The sequence below is a fragment of the Odontesthes bonariensis genome, chromosome 21 (genome assembly GCF_027942865.1).
Source record: "Odontesthes bonariensis isolate fOdoBon6 chromosome 21, fOdoBon6.hap1, whole genome shotgun sequence".
NCBI lineage: Eukaryota > Metazoa > Chordata > Actinopteri > Atheriniformes > Atherinopsidae > Odontesthes > Odontesthes bonariensis.
Window position 1 is genome coordinate 6,524,510 of NC_134526.1, and position 17,594 is coordinate 6,542,103.

Sequence of the window (17,594 nt, forward strand, 5' to 3'; positions counted from 1 at the left end):
TATTTTTCAAGGTTCCACGTGCTGTGCGTTCAGAGATGGTTTTCTGCATTCTTTGGTTGGAACGAGCGCTTATTGGAGTTACCTAGGGTGACCATACGTCCGTATTTCCCGGGACATGTCCGTATTTCACGGGACGCCCGGGACAGGAAGTGAAATACGGACATGTCCCGGGAAATACAGACGTATGGTCACCCTAGAGTTACCGTCTGGCACCAACAACCATGTCATGTTCAGAAGCCACTTAAATCCCCTTTCTTCCACTTTCTGATGCTCGGTTTGAACTTCAGCCGGTTGTCTCACCTCCTCTACATGCCTAAATACACTGAGGTGCAGCTGATAGGTTGATCAGCTGTTTGTGTTAACAGGTGATTGAACAGGTGAACCTAATAAAGTGGCCGGTGAGTGTAGTCCCTATAAGTGACTTACCCAATACAATACCTCATGGGCGTCGCACCCGTGGAGGATGGGGGTGTTTCGACACCCCCACTTTTACAGCAAGATGATTTCACCTTTTTGAATTTTCAATGACCAAATACAGTTTTAACAAATCATAGAATGTGTTTTAAAGACTCTGTACCCTCTTTAGAATAATTCCATCCAGATTTGAGCAGTGTAACTATTGTAGTTTCCATACAGGATCTAGTTTAGGGCGATCAAAATGCAAAAAATGCAGTGAAATGGCCCTTTATGCCCATCCATTTAATTTGCGAATCGGAGGCTGGCGAATCGGATGCCAACTTCAGCGTCATGTCGATGGGCTTGATGTGGCACTCATGTGCCATCCCTGTAATACCCCCACATTTAAAATCACTGCTCCACCCCTGCAATACCTGTCCTCTTAGGGCCAATCCAGCGTTTCTGTACTTGTTTGTGTTGATAGCTTGTCACAAATGTTTCATGAGTGAAAATAGGAACTTAAAATGAGAAATTTCCATTAATAAGACCTGAAACTGTTGAAGCAAACAGCTTTCATCTGCTTTGCCTCACTACACTCCTCATTGGATTGATGGTAACTTCTAACAGGCACCTTTTGTGTTGCAAAGTGTCTGCATGCACATCTGAATTGGCCACAAGTGTCTGCATTCTCCTGAAAGAGACAGAACTCGTCTGTTTGGACTGAGTCTGAGCAGGCCGACACTCAATATATGCAGAGTCAATTCGATTAACAGAAGAAAACAAGCTGGCAAGACAGAAAAGTCCTTGTAGCGTTCCAGTCCATTAATGCTCTGTCTGACAGTGTCTGCCTTTGTGTTTCCAACACAGACTGACAACCACTGGACTTTTCTGCCAAACAAAGACTCATAGAAAATGTCTCGCATTGATCAAAACTAAAGCATGTCTCCCTGCCGGGCCTTTTATTGGTACAAGAGGGGGTAAAAAAGGCATTCCCTCTGTGTCCTCAGCTGTGTCTGCAGGCTTCGGATCATTGTGGAAAATAATGAGACCTCTTAATCCCTTCTATCTCTTCATTCATGTTTCCGGTGGCTGGTTGACTCACTACAGCACAACAGCATGGTAGGAACTTTCATTTTAATTCCCTTGTGTGTAAAAAAGAATAAGAGGTGCTTCCTATTTAACTTGCATCTTCACCAGCAAATTGAGCAGGCAAACTTAGGTTTGTTGGGTAATAAATTCTCATTTTTCCTGTTTTTTGGGGGGAAATTTGGTGTTTCTTATAGAACTGATGTATGATATAATAATCAGCCTTCATGTTGAGCGTGTCCTCTGTCCAAATTGAAATAATACAACTATAAAATGGACTGCCACACAGTTTTGTGCAGACTTTCACAACCCTCAGCAGGATAAATCCTTCTGGTTTTGGTGATCCCTCAGAGCTCCTCTCTGCAGTCTCCCGTCTACTTATTAAAGCATCGGTGTAAAAAGTCCTGCTTAGCCCGATAACGGCTCCAAAACAACAAAAATACTGGAGAGACTTTCTCTAAATATTTTGAGGAACATCGTTGATTTTTTTTTTTCTAGAAGTGAGTTTCTCTCAAATCAAATGTATTTGTATAGCACATTTCATGTACAGAACAATTCAAAGTGCTTCACATGAAATAAAAGCATTGCAGCAGGGAGTGGAAGAAGCATTAAAAATACATAAAATAATATAAAGAGAAACAAATAAAATCATTTAAATGAATTTTAAAAACAAGCAACAGTCCAGATAAATTAAAAGATATCGTGCAGATTTCATGCATAGACACATGAGAACAGAAATGTTTTTAACCTGGATTTAAAAATGTCTCCATTTGGTGAAATCAACATTTCATTTGATAGCTTTATTTGTCCACAAACGTGATCTTTGTCCCAATCAAAGCTCAAAAATGATGAGATTTCAAAACTGTGAGATTAAGTTTCCAAATGTTTTGTATAAGGCAGCTTTCATGTGCCATGATGGTGAATGTACACTATATATATTGTTTTATTTTTCGGACTATTATTAATGACTAAACCTTGATTGAAGTGGGCTGCCGGGGGGGGTTGCTGGCCGTTCAATCTGCAAAGCTCTGGCAGGGCTTGGAGTAACCGGAGCCGCCAAGAAGGGAGCCGTATGCCCCATCACCGAAGACGCTGAAAAAGCCACAGGATGGCTTTGGATAAATAGGGCGAGCCTGTGGATGTTGAAAGACCCGAAACCCCGGATGACCCCAGGAACGTCACTGATGATGCATCCCAACGCATCCCAGAGATGTATCTAAATTCCGACTAAACCTAGATAATGGCCAGTGAAAAGAAAGTAGTAAAATGTAGGATTTGGCGTCAGGGGGAGCTCAAACTCGGGTCCATTGAGGTCACCAGTCATCCACTTGTGTGAAGAAGAAGAATTAAAAATACATAAAAGAATATAAAGAGAAACAAATAAAATAATATAAATGAATTTAAAAACAAGCAACAGTCCAGATAAGTTCAAAGATATCGTGCAGATTTCATGCATAGACACATGAGAACAGAACTGTTTTTAACCTGGATTTAAAAATGTCTCCATTTGGTGAAAGTTTAATCTCCACTGGCAGTTTGTTCCACTTGTTTGCAGCAGAACAGCTAAATGCTGCTTCTCCATGTTTAGTCTGGACTCTGGACTGGACCAGCTGACCTGAGTCCTTGGATCTAAGAGCTCTGCTGGGTTTATATTCTCTGAACATATCACAGATGTAAACCATCAGCAGGCTTTTAATATCTATTCTGTGACTGACTGGAAGCCAGAGTAAAGATTTTAAAGCTGCTGTGATGTGTTCAGATCTCTTAGTCCGGGTTAAAACTCCAGCAGCAGCGTTCTGGATGAGCTGCAGATGTTTATTGCTCTTTGTGGGAAGTCCAGTTAAAAGAGCATTACAGTGATGGAGTCTGCTGGAGATGAATGCCTGGATGAGTTTCTCCTGGTCTTTTTGGGAGAGGAAACCTTTAATTCTGTTGATGTTTCTGAGATGGTAAAAAGCTGCCTTGGTGACAGCTTTGATGTGGCTGCTGAAAGTCAGATCTGAGTCTATCAACACTCCGAGGTTACCAACTTGGTCAGTGATTGTAAGGGCCCGAGTCTCAAGATATTTACCAACGCTGAACCTCTTCTCTTTGCTCCCAAACAGAGCATTAAGTTAAGTTAACTTATGGAGGTGAGAGCATCTTGTATTGTACCTAAAGTCTGAAGTGTACAGAGTGCAAAGAAAAGGGGGCGAGAACAGAACCCAGAGGAGCTCCGGTGAGCCCTTCCAGAACCATAAAAACGTCTGTGCATTGAATTCAGCTGTACAGTGATCTCCCACAGAGAAAGTTAGAAGCTGTAGAGTGTCTTGAAAGGTTTCCACAGCACCATGGCGTCTAACTTGCTTCAGTCAATTCTTCTCCCATGCATGTAAACAATAACAAACTCAGTGGTCCAGTTAAATGGCCGAGTCGAGCTGTAGTAACCACGGTGATAGACTTCCTGTTGTCCATCACGCTTCACTCAAAGCAGTACTCTGGCTTCAAGGGCATCTACGTGCACAGCTAAACACAAACAGCTCGCTTGATACTGAATTGGATCATCATAAAGATGCCATGAGGAGGGGATAAACTGTTTGTTCCTCCACATTCCTGCAGCACCGAGTTTGTGGCTAAAGTAGAAAACATTTAATATGACAGTAAATTTTACTCCTTTCTGTGGCTCAAAAGATGCTAAATCTTTATGAAGATGAAATGGTGAGGTATCTTACTACACTTTCCATATAGGTTATTTTCACTCTACATCATAACGACTCTAAAAAAGACATCATGATCAATTTCAAAGCGTTTTCTAATCATGCACAACGAATTAGAGCAGTATGTGTATTACCATCCTTCCCTTTGGCACCCTGGCACAGCTGGCCTGGGTTATATGACGCAGCAGGAGATTTGTAATTTGTTTGTTTGACTTGCTCGTACACTGAAAAAAGTGACTTTTTGGTGAAGTAAACTCTATTAGAGTAACTGTCATAATTTCTACCTTGTATTTTTAAGATTCAGTAAGAACTAGAGCTTCTTAGGTAAAATTAAACATTTTATTAACGTAATACATGAATTATGGGGAAAGAGTAAGTTTTACTTAGGTTTCCTCGTACAATTTAAATGTTTTTTCAGTGTAGGGATGCCAGGATTAGACATAAATGTTTAGATATTAGAGTGTTTTTTGTTCGTCAAAAGCACAATTGTAACACTTCCTGTTTGCACATCGAACAAAACAAACTGTAGCGTAGAAGAAGAGTCCTTTGTGAGCAAGTAGTCATGCTTTTGATGGTCTTTGAAGCTAAGGAAAACCTCCACAGTCAGCCACCTGCGCTCATGAAATGCAGCTAGCTCAGTCAAACTGCAACTGTTAGTATTTCTGTTTCAAGAGGCCAAATTATCCGCTGCAGCTCCATCTATCTTTGGAGGAACCTCCAAAACCAACCTGCAAGGCGGCTGAGCGATGCATCACTACATGCTCGTTAGCCTCTGAGAGAATAAAGGGCTCTTTCTGTTATCCCTGCCCTCCACTTGTTCTTTTTTCTCCTTTATCAGCATCCTGTGTGGAGGGGCTGTGCATTCCTCTAGAAGGCTTCCTCTTGTTTTGTTATAATTGCCGCTGTTTCGAACTGGCTGTTGCTGCCTCGGGGCGCAGTAACAAACCATGTGAGAAATTGTGTTTTCAGCGTTTGTTAGAACGCCTAAAATTAGACACGGGCACCTTTTCCCAGCTGATCATTTAGGATTGCTCAATCAATGCGTTAAGATGAAGAAATCTGAGTAGAATAGGGATGTTGAGGGCTTTATTTCACCAGATTCTTTTTTGTTTTTAATCCTGTTTTCCAGGTATAAACGGATGTGAATTCCCTCTTTGCCTGTTGATCCTCATCAGCCAGCTGAAGCTCTGGAGAGCAGCGATCGGTCCAATAGAGCCCGTCTTGTTAGTTTCTTCCAGCGGTGTTCGCAGAGCTAACAAGAGTGGTTATTTCAGGGTTACATTGTGAGCAGCACCCAGGAGGATTGTGGGGTTTGGGCAAAGATATCATATAGATCTGTGTGTACACTTTACGTTCAAGATCAGATATAATTGGGGTCCACTTCGGCTTCCTAGCCAGAGGACGTGTGAAATCATTGCAAAAAGAGAGCTCTGTGGTCGATAAGAATCTTATGATACGATTTTATCTTTAAACATTGGAACCATTCAGCTGCTGTGCAGGAACTCTTTGGTTCTGCTCATACTTGTGCACAGATGCAGGAGGTTGTTTCACATGCAAACCATAGAGATGTTTGATGTTTAGTTAGACTTAAAGGGATAGTTCGCCTCTTTTGACATGAAGCTGTATGACATCCCATATTAGCAACATCATTTATGACCATCTTCTTACCCCCTGCTGCGTCCTGTGAGCCGAGTTCCAGCCTCGTTTTGGTGTTGACGAAGTTGGCTGGAGTTTAAAAAAATAAAGCGTTTTGCTTCTCAAAACAATATGCGTTCAAAAGAGTAATACATTTGCATCACAAAATAGTTCTCCAGGAAAAAGTCAGACCTCACAGTTGCTTGGCTCTATTTTCTCTCCCTTCGTATCACTGCCTGCTGCCGCCTGCCGACAGCTGTTACGGTGTTTGCTGCTCGGTCTGCACTTTGGTCTGCACGGTCTACACAGCAGGCAGTGATACGAAGGGAGAGAAAATAGTGCCAAGCGATTGTGAGGTCTGACTTTTTCCTGGAGAACAATTTTGTGATGCAAATGTATTACTCTGTTGAACGCATATTGTTTTGAGAAGCAAAACGCTTTATTTTTTAAACCCCAGCCAACTAGCCGGACTACCTTCGTCAACGCCAAAACGAGGCTGGAACTCGGCTCACAGGACGCAGCAGGGGGTAAGAAGATGTTAATAAATGATATTGCTAATATGGGATGTCATACAGCTTCATGTCAAAAGAGGCGAACTATCCCTTTAAGTCTGTTGACCCTGACACCTCATTTCCACACGGTGTTTTTAGTTCAAGATATAATCTGACACACAGACTATGTCCCGCAGTCTTCAACATATATAAATGCATTTCTTTTCAAATGAAAACATAGCTTCTAATTCTGATTTTAGCAGTTTTCAGTTTTATGTGAATTATCACAACAGAGTGACAATAAAGGGAGAATCGTGCCGTAAAAGGTTCATTTGCCTTATTTTAAATAATAAGGTCTCAATTTAACTGGGTGGGTTGAATTAACTCTACATTAGTTGTTGAATGAGTATAGATTTTATATGGTTTACTAAGAGTTACTTCCTCTCCTTTTACCAGAAGTGGATTTTGAGGGTCTTTCTGCTTCCTCTTTATGTGCTGACAGTTATCTTTGGGTTTGCCATGACGAATGAAGTCGTTAATCCACTAAGAGGAGCCTGAACATTGATTTTCAATCAGCATTGTGTCTGTGGTGCTGCTACTTGCTTGAATACAATACGAGCAATCGCTGTATAATTCAGCGTTTGTGCAGTTGTGCTTATTTAATGCATTTCTATCGGATCGGGTCAACTATCCACACGTCAGAGGCACTTCATTTTTCTTTTTTTTCAGGGTTGGACATGCTTTTTGGTTGAAATTAATTTTCTTAGAGCATATGTTTTAGCAAAGACGCAGCAATAAATTCAGATAAGGTCATGACGCTTTGATTATTTCCCATATGGAAGTCCAAGTGTTTTATTGACTCATCTACTCACCCTATAATCCTAAAATAGTCGATTAATTTCCTTGGATATCATGAGCTCATTAGATTTTATTACTTTTTCAAAGACTTTAGATTATGAGAATTTGATTCGTCTGGTCGAGTGACATCTGAAAAATCTGGAGGAGCTTTATGGTTTTTGCTTAAACCCACATCATAGTGGGGTAGTGCAGGAGTTATGCTGACTCACAGAATCTCAGTCGGGAAGCTAATTACCATGAAATATGAAAATGTGTGCGTCCCATAATGTGTCTTTTGCTTTTGTAATATGTACTGCAGCCACTATAGGGTGCTATTACTTGACTGATATACAACATATTACTCCTGAGCCTTTGCTTAGCCATAAATCGTAACAATATGTGGCAATAAGCTGCTTCATAAATTGCCTCTGCAGTCGTTTTTTTTTTTATTACAAGAGGACAAGTCTCCACATTACATGGGTCAACTGTCAAGAGAGTCGTATCATGTCTGTGCAGTAAACATCCCATTTATGTGAATAAAGCAGCTAAAGTACTGCAGGAAACTCACAGCAAACTGGAGTCAGGAGCAGAGATGGAACAGAAGCAGCGAGTCTCTTTAATGTTCCACATCAATCGACTCCTTCCACCCACTCTGCCCTGTTGCCCATGCGAGCAAAGGAACATGATACGACTCTTTTATCATTCTGCCAATAATCTCCCCATTTATATATCTGTCCCATCACATCCGCCCACCTCCCCTCAGCTGTCTGATTGGAGAGCGCCATCCTGAGCTTCAGCCAGCAGATCCGAGCAGGCCTCGCTCTGCCGCATCTGAAGACGAGCAGCCAGCGATCCCTGCAGATTAAAAAAAACACTTTTCTCTTGTAAAGCACACTGCGCTAATCAGAGCGCACACTGAATAAAATTGTTTCATGGTCATGGAGGCTCCTGGGGATCGCTGATAAGGTGGAGAGGGCATTTATCAGCATTTAACGCATCATATGTCACCACATGATTAACACGGTTATTTAGGAAGTTAGAACCGCTCAAAAGGCAAAATGAGAATCTGATGGTAATGACATTTCTCCACCATCTACATTATTTATATTTACTGCATTTGCAAGTTTATGGAACTCTACATAAACTTTAATGATGAAGCAGTAACTTCTCGCTGTAGACTTTTCTGCTCCGTGCTCCCTTACTTAAATGTAGCTGTAAGCACAGCCTTAAGATCTGCTGTTGCCACATCACACCAAACTGCAGAAGTTGCTTCTATTTATGGATCCAGCTGCATACGTTCTGTATTAATCACTGATAAGAACCCGCTACATCACTAAAAATTAGGGCTGGGCAACGATTAAAATGTTTAATCTAATTAATCACATGATTTCCCTGATTAATCACGATTAATCGCATTTGTACGCAAAATCCAAAAATGAATCCAAAAGTAGTGTATAGCTTTTAGCATTTAGCTTTATTTTAAATGTGCTGCCATATGAATGAAAGTGCCATAACATTTGTTGTGCAAACACACTTTTAACATCAGCATCTTTCTGTAGTTTTTATGTAGAAGCCTCGCTCCACTGTCTGTTTCCTTGAATGACTTGCTGCTATCAGTTGTGTGTTTTGCCTTTAAGTGATATTTTAGACTGGAACTACTACGCTGAGAAGACAATTCAACTTGGCAGTGTTTACAGATGACTTTGGTTCTGTCGACTCCGCCGTCTGGAAGAACTTTAAAATGAAAATGGCCGAGTAAAAGTTCCGTACCCTTCTCCATGTTTGGTGGATCCGCCGATTACTTTCTTTTCCGTTTCCGCAGCAGACAGCAACAGACTTTTACAAAATAAAAGCCAAAATAAAAACCCAGTTTGAGTCCCGCATCGGACGGCCCTGTGCTGCGTGTCGTTCCCCCTCCCTCTGCCCCCTGCTTCCTGTCTCTCTGAAGACATTAAAGGCACAAAAGCCTAAAAAAATAATAAAATTTAAAAAATCAATTAAAAACCTGCGTTAATGCGCGATGAAATATGTATCGGCGTTAAATAATTAACAATCAATTTGATTGATTGATTTGAAATAATTAACGAGTTAACTCACCCAGCCCTACTGAAAAGGCACCGATATCAATATAAAACCACAAATTCTTTTCATACATAGTTGGAGATACAGTAATCTGTTAGGTTTACAGATTTTCTTGTGGCGTCCCAGCAGTTTAAAACACATTTCACAAAACTCAACAACATTTGAGAAAACACTTTTTGTATTTGGTCAAAGGTTGCTGCATTTTGCTCCTCGAGGCCGCTGTATTCCACACCTTAAAAAAAAATCTAAATATTTCCAGCAGAAAGACCAGGAAGCGCGTTAACTTTATGTAAAATTGATGTTTGTCCATGACAGAAACCAGCAGCTGTGAGCCCTGCTGCACCCGGAGAGAAGACGGACCGGCTGCAGCCTCTTCCCCCAGGATGGAGGAGCTACACTTCGCCTGAGGGCCAGCGTTACTACGTCAACTGCTCCAGTAAAGGTAAAAACCCCTGCCCCTGGCATTCATATTGAACGGCTATGTAAGTGCTACTCTTCGACGATAGTGTTCGTCTTCTCTTGAAGATACTCTGGGGGGCAGTTTAACATTTAAAGTGGAAAGTTGTGCTTTCTCTCTGTTCATTTTAAGTTACAAACTGGTTTAAAGGTCTCTCTCCGGGATGATTTGCTGACTCATCACGAACTAATCTAATCACCAATTACCCTGATAATTAGCAATCAACAGCCAATAATAAGCAGCAGCTCTGCTGCCCTGTTGTTCTATACAGTGAAGATTACTGTAGACCAGAGATGCTCATTGCATGGCTCCTCAAGCTCTAATTATAACAATATGGTAACAATAACAATACATTTTTTCAAATAACATACAGCGAATACTGCACAGTATTAGGTATTTTTATTAAGTTTGCGTTTTTGTAGTATTAAGTATTTTTATTAAGTATTATTTAAGGCTTAATGGTGTTTCCTAAAGGGGGCACACTGTTAAACCTGGCAACGCAGCCCGCTTAAACCACCTCACACTTGACCCCAGAGCACGCTAGCTCCTTTAGCCAGCGCGAGATGCAGGCACAATGGATCGGTTTTTAATTAAAAAAGGGCAAAAACCAGCACAAAAACCATGCTCATCTTGAATGTCTCACTATGATTACAACAACAAACTACAAATACAACATGAAGAAAGTCAAGGACATGCACGCCAGCTTCCGCTCATCCCAGTATTAAAGGTAAATATGTGGTCTGAATTGAAAATGTATTGGCTGTGTTGTTTCTTTTTTGTGGGATGTTTTATATGTAGAAATGCAGATTTGCAAAAGGGGACTTTAGTATGTTGTGGTAAAAGTGGCTCTTCCCTTGATTTTCTTCTGCCAACGTGGAATAAATAGTGAGTATCACTGGTGTAGTCGAGCATCAGTGTTTCTGCCTTCAACCTGTTCAGTTCAGCTGATTTTAATGGTTTACTTGAGATTTAATTGCAGCTCTCACCGCCTTAACACTGTGAACTATGAAGGCTCATTATCATTCCTGCCCCATCACCGTGTCTCATCAGGCCTGCAGATTCGATCCACTTTAATCTGATTATCTTAAATGTGGAGCACTTGAATGCCGAATAGCTTCGTCCAGTCCCTCAGCAGTGAGATCAGAGGTGGAGGGATGTTTCTGTTCGTCGTCTTCTGCTCTAATACGCCGCTCCCTAACAAGCGGCCGACATATTAACGCAGAGGCTCGAAGGCAGGTGACCTCTCAAAAGCATCTGCTGTGAGCGTGTGTGTGTTTTACACCTCATTTAGGGAGGAATCCGGGGGGAGAGGACAGGCTCCCACAGGACAAACCGAGGCTGCATCAACAACAACTTTGGCAGTGATCACACTTTGCCTCGCAGCACAAACACATCAAACACACACACAGAAAGGGAAAAATACACTCACCCAAGTTATTTTTACACGCAGAAGTCACATTCTGCAGCGGCGCCTTTTTATCTTGTCTGCTTTTAGTTGTGTCATGTCAGAGAACAGAGCTTCTAAAAGCCACAGCTCAGCATGTGTGTGTGTGGGGGTGTTATAAAGATGTCAGCATGCATTACAGTGTTTATTAGAAAGCAGCTTGTTGTTTTCCATCTGTGTTATTTCATAGAGGAGGTGCACTCGAAATATTTGCACTTAATCCACTTGGAGCTGCAGATGTGACACTGGGATTTGGAATAATGAGAAAGCTTCATTAGCTGACTATTTAAAAACTGTTAATGTGCATAAAGAGGTGGTGTTGTTAGCTGAAAGAAGTGAGTGCACTGGAAAAAATCAAAGTCTTACCAAGTATATTTGTCTCATTTCTTGTCAAAATATCTCATTACACTTAATATAAGACACAACTGCCTAACAAGTACTATTTCAGCCTGATATAGGGACTTGTTTTAATACAATACATCTTCAATATCTTGTTCAATGAAAAAGTCTTGAAAACAAATTGTTTTGAGTCGGATTTCATATGAAACAATCTTTTTTTGACATTTGAAGAGGTTTTTAAGCTAATTTCAAGATCACTTTTATCTCAAAAGTCCTAAATATCACATCTTATTTCAAGAAATCTTGACAAGCCGATTTTCACTAGTTCCATTGGCAGATTTTTTTGCTTATTTCAAGCAAAAACGTCTGTCTCACCACAGCACTGAGACAGCTCTGATCAAGGTGACAAATGACATCCGCCTGAACACAGATGCAAGTAGAGTCACAGTCTTAGTTCTGCTGGACCTGAGTGCTGCCTTTGACACAGTTGACCATGCGATCTTATTACAGAGGTTAGAAGACTGGGTGGGAATCTCTGGTCGTGCTTTAAACTGGTTCAAGTCCTATCTGGAGGACAGGAAATATTTTGTTGAAATTGGTAACTGTGTCTCAGACCAAATGGCTATGACCTGTGGGGTTCCCCAGGGTCAATCCTGGGACCCGTATTGTTCAATCTGTACATGCTTCCACTAGGCCAGCTAATACGCAGCTATAATGTGTCCTACCACAATTATGCAGATGACACTCAGATCTACGTGTCACTGACGGCAGGAGAACACGGGCCTGTGGATACATTGTGTCGCTGCATCGAACAGATCAGTGTGTGGATGCAAAACAATTTCCTCCAGCTAAACTCAGACAAAACTGAAATCATTGTCTGTGGCCCACAGAAACAAAGAGAAAGTGTTATCAGTCACTCTCTCTAAAACCTAACTATCAAGTTAGAAATCTCGGGGTAATATTGGACTCAGACCTGAACTTTAACAGCCACATTAAATCTGTAACATCAGCAGCTTTTTACCATCTAAAAAACATTGCCAGAATCAAAGGAATAGTGTCTAAACCAGACTTAGAAAGACTGATCCATGCGTTTGTCTCCAGCAGGTTAGACTACTGTAACGGCCTGCTCACTGGGCTCTAAACGGGCTGTAAGACAGCTGCAGTACATCCAGAACGCTGCTGCTCGAGTCCTGACTAGAACCAGGAAATACGACCATATTAGTCCAGTGCTCAGGTCTCTGCACTGGCTTCCTGTCGCTCAGAGAATAGACTTTAAAACAGCTCTGCTTGTGTACAAGTCTCTTCACGGTCAAGCGCCAAAGTACATCTCTGACATGTTAAAGCCACATGAACCAACTCGGGCTCTGAGAACCTCAGGGAGGGGTCTCCTGCTGGTGCCCAGAGTCAGGACTAAACAAGCTGAGGCTGCGTTTCAGTTTTATGCTCCTAACATCTGGAACAGTCTTCCAGAAGATGTGAGACAGGCCTCAACTCTGACAATGTTTAAATCCAGGCTGAAAACAGTTCTATTTAGCTGTGCATATGACACCTGAAAGTATTTTATCTGCACTCTTCACTTTTAATTACTTAATGATTATTTTAATGGGTTTTAAATTTCTTTCTTTTTTAATTTCTTTCTTTTATTTTTTTTATTCCTTTTTAATGGTTTTATTGCCTTCTTGTGATTTTATGTAGCTGTAAAGCACTTTGAATTGCCCTGTGTATGAATTGTGCTCTATAAATGAAATTGCCTTGCCTTATTTTTGGAGGGGCAGTTTTTCCAGTGTGATAGTGAAGCCATTTGGCTGTAAACTTCTGTGTCTTTTTTAGATTTAGGCCTCTGAAAATCTTGTGGAGGTACAAGATGTGCGTCAGAGGGTACATAAAGATTAAAATGATGTACCCTCTGAGAGGCTTGTGGTGTCCAGTTTATATCATCTATATTATCCAACAAAGCAAGACCTAACGTTGATATTAAACAGCCCTCGTATGCATTTTTTATGAGGAGACATTTAGGGTGAGACTTCACTGCTGGAGACTAAAACTATGTTTTCTCTGTTGGTTGATTCGTCACAGTTTTGCCTCGCTAAATTAATTTGTATATTGTACATAGAAACTGTTATTTCACCGTTATAATGGTAGTGGTCTGTGGCCTGAACACACAGCAATATCGCCCCCTAATTGAGCAGTTTCTGACATTCAATCAATTTTGATGAATTGTCTCATTTTCAAAAAGGGGGAAACCGATGCAGAATTTGCCGACCGAGCACATCTGATACCTGCTATCGGAAAAATAATGCTTTCTATACACTGGAAGAGTTTGGAAAGTCTCTCTCAGATCTAAAGATCTTGCTCAGTCACTATTCAGCAGTTTGGTGCAGGTTGCTGTTCGTGTTAATGTGAATGAGCTTCACTGTTTGCATGACACTAAGCCTAAGAACTCAGGACAATATTAAACATACTTGATTTTTTCGTAACATCCAGACAAGACTGACCTCAAACTGCTCGGGCTGAGTGTTACCAACACCGTCCACTCAAACTTTTGTCAGTTTACTCCAATGTGGGACATTTGTCCGCAACAGTAAAATCACTTGAATGATTATTTGGTGTAAAGTCAGCATTAATTTGAAAAACTAAAGTGTGACACAGACTTCAGCTAAAACCTGCTCTGGAAAACATGCCCCTCCAAAAATAAGTTAGAAAAACAACAAATACCAGACGTTTTTACGGAGCCCGGTGGAGATCAAACAATGTCTTTTTCAAGGGGTTTCAAGAAAACGTTCTCTCACTTTTCAAAGTGTGCCCTCGCTTTATTAAATCGTGCGCTCGTCTAAATAAAGCGTGCGCGCGTATACATAAACCGTGCGCTCGTCTTACTAAAACCGTGCGCTCACTGCCCCTCAGTCGTGCCCACATTATATATCTTGTGAGCACAATAAACAAAAGTGTGCCCACGATCTGTAAGACGTGCCCACGACATTCTGTATGGCAACAATAAATCCAAATTGCTTGAAACGTTCGCACGTTGTATTAATTGCAGTGATGCCGGTAACGCGTTAATTAGTAACGCGTTACTGTAGTCGGACTACTTTTTTCAGTAAGGAGTAGTCTAACGCAACTACTATTTCAAAACTAGTAGTCCGATTGAAGTTACTTATCTAAAACATCGTGCGTTACTATTTCTGCATTTCAGGGGAACATATATTTGGCTTTTTTCAACATATATTCACGATTATTACAACCATACATTTGTATTGAAATAATTTGGGATAATTTCGTTTTCTTATGAGTTATATCAGTGTCCGCGACGGGAGCGGGGTTCGTCTGAAGTCACTCGTTATTTTACATCTACCTACCCAGTAAAACTGATCTGTCCCACTAAAATGTGAAACACCAGCGATATCATGTGTTACATTTTACTCACTTTCCCTAATCATTTTAAATAAGTACACCAATCTAAACCACAGTTTTCATCAGTGCCTGTCACAGACGATAGTTGATAGGTTTAGCCATTCGTGCTAACTTTATAACATATAGCCTACGCTTCAGGCAGTGCTATGGAGAGGGCTAGCTAGCTGTTTATCTTACCTGGTCGCAATTGATGACTCAAAGATGACTCGTTAACGTCTTTGTACTGTATTACATCTTCTATGATATCTGAATGAGTGTACGGGTGTTTATCTATGTATACTTCGTCAGGTGTAGCTTTGGGTAATCCAGTAACAGCTGCAGTTGTAGGCGACTAGCATACAAACATTTCTGCAAAGCGACGGGTCTGACGATCAATCAGGTTTGTTTAAACTTTTATTGGTCAACGGGTGGATAAACGTGACATTTTTCGGTCAAAAACTAGACTGTCATACTGCCTTGGGCCCATAATTATCAGCAGGTTACGTGATATAACCGTCCGTTTGTCTGCATCGCTGCGAGTGAATGACTGATGTTTTGTTAAACCACTCCTTGCTGCTCTAATGCGGGACAACTACATGTTCAATATAACTTAAGTGTTACCGTAATTCATAGATAGATGCAATCAGAGTTAAATGCATGGAGTCAAGAACGTCTATTGTATTTTTTTTAAAGAAGTGTTTATGTTAAATTGAGTCAAGAAACGCTGCTTTGTTTTTTATAAGAAGTATTTAAGTTAGATTTAATGAAGTCAAAAAAGCATTTAATTTGTAATGAGTATTTCAGTTAAATGAAGTGAAGAAAGAGTATTTTGATTTTTGTTTCATAAAACCACTTCTTGCTGCTCTAATGTTAGACAACTACAGGTTCAAGGGATGTTCAATATAGGTATTATGTATTACTTTTTTACGTAAGAGGTTTTTTTTATATTTTAAGTAAAGTCAAGAAAGACTGTCTTATTTTTTTTTATTTAAAAAACATGTAAGCCTATTTCAAGAAAAAGTTTGCAAATGCCAGTGTTATTTTTGATGTTCCGGTTAAAATACATGTCAATAAAGTGAGTATTGGCAGAACTGGTAGTCATTTTCATGTTATAGGGGCGGGGGATCAGCCTCTGCTGAAAGTAACTAAAAATAATCTAACTTAGTTACTTTTGAAAGCAAGTAGTCAGTAACTTAACTAAGTTACTTTTTAAAGAAGTAATCAGTAGTCAGTAGTCGGATTACTGTTTCAAAGTAACTATGGCAACACTGATTAATTGTGGCCACGAAATCTGTTACCATTACAGTGTGAGCATCTCACCTTTTTAATCTATTTGGAAGTTGCTTGGAATGGAACAGTAAGTGCATTGTGCTATGGCGAATGTATGCCTAAGCAAGTATTATGGGACGAACAGTGTCCCTTAATGTAATGTATAATTCAAGTGCTTGGTCTGGACTGTTTGTCAACTGTAACCCTCGTTCTTGCATTATGCCTGTGCTAAAATCAAATACATCGATGTCGCATGGTATGGAGTCGAGGAAGGTGCATTTCCTCTTGCAGACGGTCAGATTGGCTTCATCGAGAGGAAAGAGATGATCTTCAGCCCCCCACAGATGCGGAGCCAGGTGCATTATATCCGGTATTCCAGCCGGAACACCTGGGTTTCTGGACGGACGGATGCGATGTGCATTCCATGTGTCTTGGATGCTGTTCAATTCATCCTGGGGAAAAAATTAACGAATGCAAATAAATATTTTAGGATTTTCATTTGGCTACAGCCCTGACTTGGGCGCCTTACAAGGCAGCCTTGAGAACAGGTGAGGGTGTGTGAAGTACTTTGAGTCAACTAGGCTCATGATGATGCCATGACTGGACGCCAAGGTTGAAAGAATATTCTTGTATTCCATACCTAGCCCATGGTAAACCCTGATTAAGTCCATTTCAAAATGGTGAAGAATCATATCCTGCTGGTAAATTTGGCTCATGATGTTATGAGAGTGTGGAATCGTGGCCACGCTTTGCTTACTTGTGCCAATTTTAATTAGGCTATACATTTCTTAAATAACGTTAACACGTTTTGTGAATCATGACCACGCTTTAGTAAATTGTGGTCACGAGGTATATAACTTTGTTACTACAACGAGAGCACGAAACTACTAAATCGAGCGTTGTATTTCAACGAGAGCACGTTTTGGTTAAATGAGAGCGCACTTTGCAAAGTGAAGACACGTTTCAGTAAATTGTGCTCACGAGGGATATAACGTGAGTGCGACTGTATTACAGCGAGTACACGACATTAGTAATTCGAGCGCACGATTTAGGTAAACGTGCGCTTGCTATATTTTAAGGAGAGCACGGTTTGGTTAAATGAGAGCACGCTTTTTAAAACGGGTGCACGCTTTCTCGACACCCCAATATATTTCACCTTAAGACTCAAGGGGCTCCGTACGTTTTTGCTTGAAATAAGCAAATAAATCTGCCAATGGAACTAGTGAAAATCGGCTTGTCAAGATTTCTTGAAATAAGATGTGATATTTGGGACTTTTGAGATAAAAGTGATCTTGAAATTAGATTAAAAACCTCTTCAAATGTAAAAAAAAGCTTGTTTCATGTGAAATATGACTCAAAACAATTTGTTTTCAAGACTTTTTCACTTAACAAGATATTCAAGATGTATTGTCTTCAAACAAGTTCCTATATCTGGCTGAAATGGTACTTGTTAGGCAGTTGTGTCTCATATT